Source organism: Saccostrea echinata, unplaced genomic scaffold, assembly GCF_033153115.1.
Source record: "Saccostrea echinata isolate AGI-Se365-2 ecotype Australia unplaced genomic scaffold, CSIRO_AGI_Sech_v1 ptg000060l, whole genome shotgun sequence".
Taxonomy (NCBI): domain Eukaryota; kingdom Metazoa; phylum Mollusca; class Bivalvia; order Ostreida; family Ostreidae; genus Saccostrea; species Saccostrea echinata.
The window spans coordinates 4,798,072-4,804,313 of record NW_026889809.1 but is presented as its reverse complement, the minus strand read 5'-3'; the positions used below and the strand labels follow the sequence as shown (position 1 = coordinate 4,804,313).

Here is a 6,242-nt window from a genome sequence, read left to right as displayed (position 1 = left end):
AACAAAAATCAAATTACTATATGGCACTAAAACTTTTTCTCATATAAAATTGCAATTTCAAAGCTTACATTTACGATCACTGCTATTTAGAGCACTTTGAGTACTGCAAATGTGTTTAAAACATTTCAATAAAGAATTCCATGTCATACCTGTTGCTTTTCTATGTTAAAGATGTTCGAAAAAGTGAAAATGATAAACAAGCACTGTAGGTAATTGGTAAAAACTACTTAGAAAAATTATGAAAACCTGTTATGTAAGATTTTAAAAAATTATCTAATTAAGAAGATTAACGTCTGACATCTCGATCAGTGATTCATTACTCCTTATTTAGTAAATGAACCATTTCTTTCAATCACCGCACGTTATATCTATGAAACCTTTTATTATTTTTTTTTTTTTTTTTGTAATATCTTAAATTTAAGTGCAATTCATTGTTCAAATAATGTTTAAGTCTTTTTGTATGGTTGTAAAATTGATTGATGAAACTGTATATATATTACACAGGTTTATTTTACTCTAGTATGGAAGTCAGTGACGATCACATGTTTCTGTACTGACCGGATATAACTAGGCATTTTGCGAGAATTTTCCTTCGGAAATCTATAACTGAAATCGGATTGATTATATAATTTACTAGAAACTTCCTAATGGAATGAAATAAATGAAGAAGTTGCGGAAATATCTTAATTAATACTAAATCTCACGCGAAAGCGAATAATGGATTGTATTGGCTTAATAGAAGAGGATGAGGAATGTTGTTCGTAGTATCTGAGAGACAAATAACAGTATTTTAATTACCTTGTCATGAAGCTAATCCCTTACCGTGGAATTGACAACGCTTTTTGATGTTCTGAAATAAAATTGATAAAGATATCAAAAGCAAGAATGTTTTATTGGAGGAAGAAAATGATTATTTGAACAATTTAATTTGGATAAAAAAGGAAAATAATAAAATGAGAAATCCAAACTTTCTCAATGACAGAAAATCATTTTATTACAAATGATTTTGCCAATAAGATGATGATTCATGTATTCTTATATTTTCATTGGATTTTGTCCGTAATATCATATATATATATATATATATATATATATATATATATATATATATATATATATATATATATATATATATATATGCAAATAAGATAAAGGACAGTTTTTTAATTACAGAGAACAACTTGAAGAATATTCATTGACACTTACTTCGACTATCAACTGTTCATCCTCTGTAGAGCACGGTTCGTATGATAACTGTATCAGTTCCAGGTAGTAATAAGTATTAATTGGAAATAAATGCCACAAGGGTGTCACAATCGATCGTGGAAGATTTCATTTCAGCAATGTCATCATCTCTGACGAAGCCCTTGTGATCATAAGATGCTTTCTTTTCCTGCGTTACATCTATGGATGTCTGGATTGGAATACGCCACTGGTCGTATCTTACTATACAGTATCGTGTGAATTATCGTATTCTTATGTCGTACTCTGGTTGTCATAGATACTCGTTACGGATATGAGATCCTACCTTTACCTGTCATGATATCACTTGTGTCGTCTCATCAAAGCGATACCGTTAATATAGTTTATTTCAATTCATTTTACACAACACTGTGTTATATAATTACTCTTCTATTTAATCGATGGCTTTCTTCGTACTTGTTCATGCTCAAATCTCAAAACAAAAATATAATAATGATAAAATAAAAATAAACAACATGCTTAAGAATACATGAATATGTAACTGAAAATCGAATTCAAGCAGGGACATACTAATTGTTGTTTCTTTTCCCCTACAGGTGCTCTATTCCAAAGCTTAAGGTTGAAAATGAATCTATAATATAATATTTAAAGCTTGAAATACTAGTACTCATATCCAACAATGACGGATATTATCGGATAGTAGTACGTTACCTGAATGAAAAAGAAGATAATGAACAGTGATCGATCTAAAAAAAAAAAAATAAATAAAAAAAAAAAAAAAAAAAAAAATTTAAAAATCTACAAACAATTCAGATCTTTACAGTAAAATATGCATTTTATCATTAAACAGAATATTATTTTAAAATGTTAGAGAGACCATGAATACCATTGCAAAAGATTTGTTTAGTACCGCTATTTAATTAATATCGACAAAATGTATTGAATTATTTCTACCGTGTTTTTTGTGTAAAGGATTGGCAAGTTTAACTTCAAGGTGCCTCATTCAATCTCCTTTTCGCAAGAGCAGATACCACAGAGTCTGTCACATCAGTTTCATATTAGGATATTTAGCTAAAAAAAGACGTAAATGTTAATCTAACAACAAAATTTATGATAAACGTGGTGAATTTAACTTTTCAATCGTCAACTTCCCTTACTTATGCAGCAATACACCTTTATCACCTGCATATGGGGTGTAGATCTCTCAGTTGATTCGATACGCAAGAGCATGTTCTAAATTTAATATGTACAATTTCAAAAACGAGGTAAGTTATTGACAAACAAGTTGATGAAACAAGAATATCAGCAGTCTCGTTTAAAGTCATCATTTCGTAAGTTCTATGGTCAATACAATGACCTTGTCAGCAAATACAATCTATCATTAAATAGGCCATTTTTTAACACTGAATTGTCGACGGATTTTTCCGTTATTTCTCGATTATGACAAGGTGTACACGGCGGGTGTGACCGGTCGACAGGGGATGCTCACTCTTCCATGGCACCAGATCCTACCTCTGATACTTTTGAAGGTCCATGGGAATTCTTATAGATTGTTGGAAGACCTGGTCTCCAAAAACCACATAGATATTGTCAATCAGAAACTCAAGCATCTTTTGAATGTCAACTTCAGAGTACTTGTGTGTACAATCACAATGTTTTTTAACAAAATAATTTTGCAAATGACCAATGACAAGGTAAGTAAATTTACGAGTTCCATTTTTATTGAAAAAGCAGCTGTCAATGATATCAAAAAGCCTGGACTTTAATTTATCGTGGGGAATGGTTGTGTATAAAGTTGTAAAGTCGTAAGTAAAGTTTTTAAGCTGTTGATTTTGGTAAAATCTTGTGATTTCAAATTTTCCAAAAGTTCTTTGGAATTTTTAAGTATGCAATATTTCTTCATAGTTTGCCTTAACAGTGCTGCGTACTTTTTCAAACTACATGTATACAAAATAAAAAATAAAATTTGAATTAAATTAAAACATTATTAAATTATTCTTTGAAAACATGTGTTTTTCTTCGGACGTTCGGGTATACAAACATAGGTAATCAAAGATTACGAAGCTCACCTCGATGAAGGTTATCTATAAGTAAGGCAAATCTTACATAATATTTTTTCTAGTAAGTGTTCATCCCAAGATCAATATTCATACAAGTTTGGTTTAAGAAGGACTTATAGTTACTTGGAAAGTAATCCGCACAGAGACCTACTCAAAAAACTTTTAACCTGTTTACTAATTAAGAAAATTTTGGTCAGTTCCAACATCCAAAGCAAGTCTGGAAGTTTTCATCCTTAGCTGCACCATCCATGCAAGTTTAATCATAACATGCCATAGTATTATATAGCTACTCAAAAACATTACCCTGGTCACTAATCTGGAAAATGTGGGTCAAATTCAGAATCAAAAACAAGTTTGAAAGTGTCCATCCTAAGATACATCATCCATGCTAATTTGAATAAAATATGGCTAAAATTCACTCATCTGGAAAATCAAGGTCAGATCTAGCATCCGAAGCAAGTGTGGTAGTGTCCATCCCTAGATGCATCATCCATGTAAGTTTGGTCCAAATAGGGGTTATAGTTACTTGGGAATGAAACTGCTCCAAAACTTTAACCAGGTCACTCATCAGGAAAATCTAGGTCAGATCCAGCATCCGAAGCAAGTGTGGTAGTGTCCATCCCTAGATGCATCATCCATGTAAGTTTGGTCCAGATAGGGCTTATAGTTACTTAGGAATAGACCTGCTCCAAAAAATTTTACCTGGTCACTCATCTGGAAAATCTAGGTCAGATCCAGCATCCGAAGCAAGTGTGGTAGTGTCCATCCCTAGATGCATCATCCATGCAAGTTTGGTCCAGGTGGGCTTATAGTTACTTGGGAATGGAACTGCTCCAAAAATTTAACCTGGTCACTCGTCTGGAAAATCTAGGTGAGATCCAGCATCCGAAGCAAGTGTAGTAGTGTCCATCCCTAGATACATCACCCATTCAAGTTTGGTCCAGGTAGGGCTAATAGTTACTTGGGAATGGACTTGCTCCTAAAACTTTAACCGGGACGCCAACGCCGACGCCAACGCCGGGGGTATGGCATAAGCTCATCTCGACTTCGTCGAGGTGAGCTAAAAAACCGACAAAAATAATTCTTATGTGTTTCTATAATATCGATTTTTAAAAAAGGTTACAGTGAATCTTTGACGCAAAATACATGTAAAAAAAAAATTTACACCCACCCACACTCACCCTCTCACACACACTGTATATATATATCTATACTTATAAATTAATAAATTTTGCAAAAAAAAAACTCCGAAACGGCTGCACCAGAGTTCATACTAACTCCTCTATGAATACACTAGATACAAGATGATGTCCGTAAACTATATTCAGATTTCACTCGCATAGTAAGTATCATATATCAAATTAAAAGTCTACTTTCATTTTCTATAAACAGCCATGAAATAGTAAAAAGGTGAGTAGGGTGGCGGTTCCGGTTGGCGGATCTAAGTTACTGGAAATTTTTAATGAAACTGAAAACAAGCAATCGTTTATTTATTTCATAAAACATCATCACTGAATTATTCAATCAAAACTTGATTTAATTGATATAAAAGAAATAAGTTGTGATTACCGATTAACAAGGGAAATGTGCAAATTATTTTCGTCATTCACCGATCTTAATATTGATGGAAACTTCTAGAACATCATATGGCATCGAGCCCGATGTTAAAAAGAAAAAAACGAGGTGATTATATAAAAAAAAAAAGCTTTTGTGTGAATGGTCATTGAAATAATGGTAAATCATTGATAACACTTGAGTTGTGAATTTATATATTTATATATCGAAAGACTATTAGTAGGTTTTCCTAATAATTTATCGGTAAACTTTGTATATTCCTCACTGAGAGCATAGTGACAACGAACCGAAGTACAATTTGTAACTTCGTAATAAATTTTCTTACATGAAAAGAGAAAATTAATGAATAAGGTATTGTTCAAATACAATTAAATATGTAAAAATTTTGTGCTTTAATCAATACATTTCAGATTTTTTTTTTTCTGAATACAGTCTTTTGTATCAAATACTCGGCAAAGGGCGTTCAAAGCTAATGTTTACAAAATAAACAAAGAAAAGAAAAAGAAATTTCAATTTATCATTAAAATGTGCATATTCGCTGCTTTATCCTTGATGGAAAAGAAATAAGAGCACCTGAAGTACAATATCCATAACATAGTTTAACAGGTTTCACAATAAACGTCAATTAATGAAATTATTTTTACAAGGGGGGGGGGGGGGGGGGCATACATCTACTTCTGCTCCAAAGCTAAATGCGGGATTTTGAAAAAAGTGTATCTTCCTGCTATAAGCCTGTAAGCTCTCAGTAGAAACTATAATATATATTATTGGAATATTTCTGTCGGTAGTGGTATAAATTCAATTCCCCGCGCTTGTGCGGGATTTCATCTAGTATATATATATATATATATATATATATATATATATATATATATATATATATATATATATATATATATATATATATATATATATATATATATATATATATATATAATGCTCATTGTTCATGGTTATGTCGTTTCTGACAGAATTTTATTCAATAGGACAGACTCATCAACATGACCACTTACTGTAACCAACTTTTATTCACGAGCGACCTTCTTTTACTCGCGAATATTTATCGTTGGCAACCAATTATTCACCTCTGTTTTTATGTAGAATGTTGCCTCAGTTGCGAAAATTAATAGTCGCAGATGGATTCTTAACTGAAGAATCGCAAATGAAAGAAATCGCTTTTAATAGTTGGTGTACAACCTACAAAATACATAGAAGTGTGTATACTCTTATTAATTTTAAGATACGCGTAGTTAATACCGAAAATACTGAAAATTTCATTCATTCTTTTTGATTTGATTGCTTTTGTTTTTTCTTTCTTTTCTAAGTGAACGCATGCGTATTATTATGTTCACATAAAGTTAAGTTATAAATCCGCCTTTTTTAGGAAATATTCTAATTTGTTTG

The 6,242-nt window shown here is 31.6% G+C and overlaps 1 protein-coding gene across 1 annotated transcript in view; it reads left to right on the top strand.

The window, feature by feature from the left end:
• The window catches only part of LOC133175063 (uncharacterized), a 399,658-nt gene that overhangs the window by 70,142 nt on the left and 323,274 nt on the right, over positions 1–6,242 (top strand). The gene's annotated exons all lie outside the window — the stretch shown is intronic.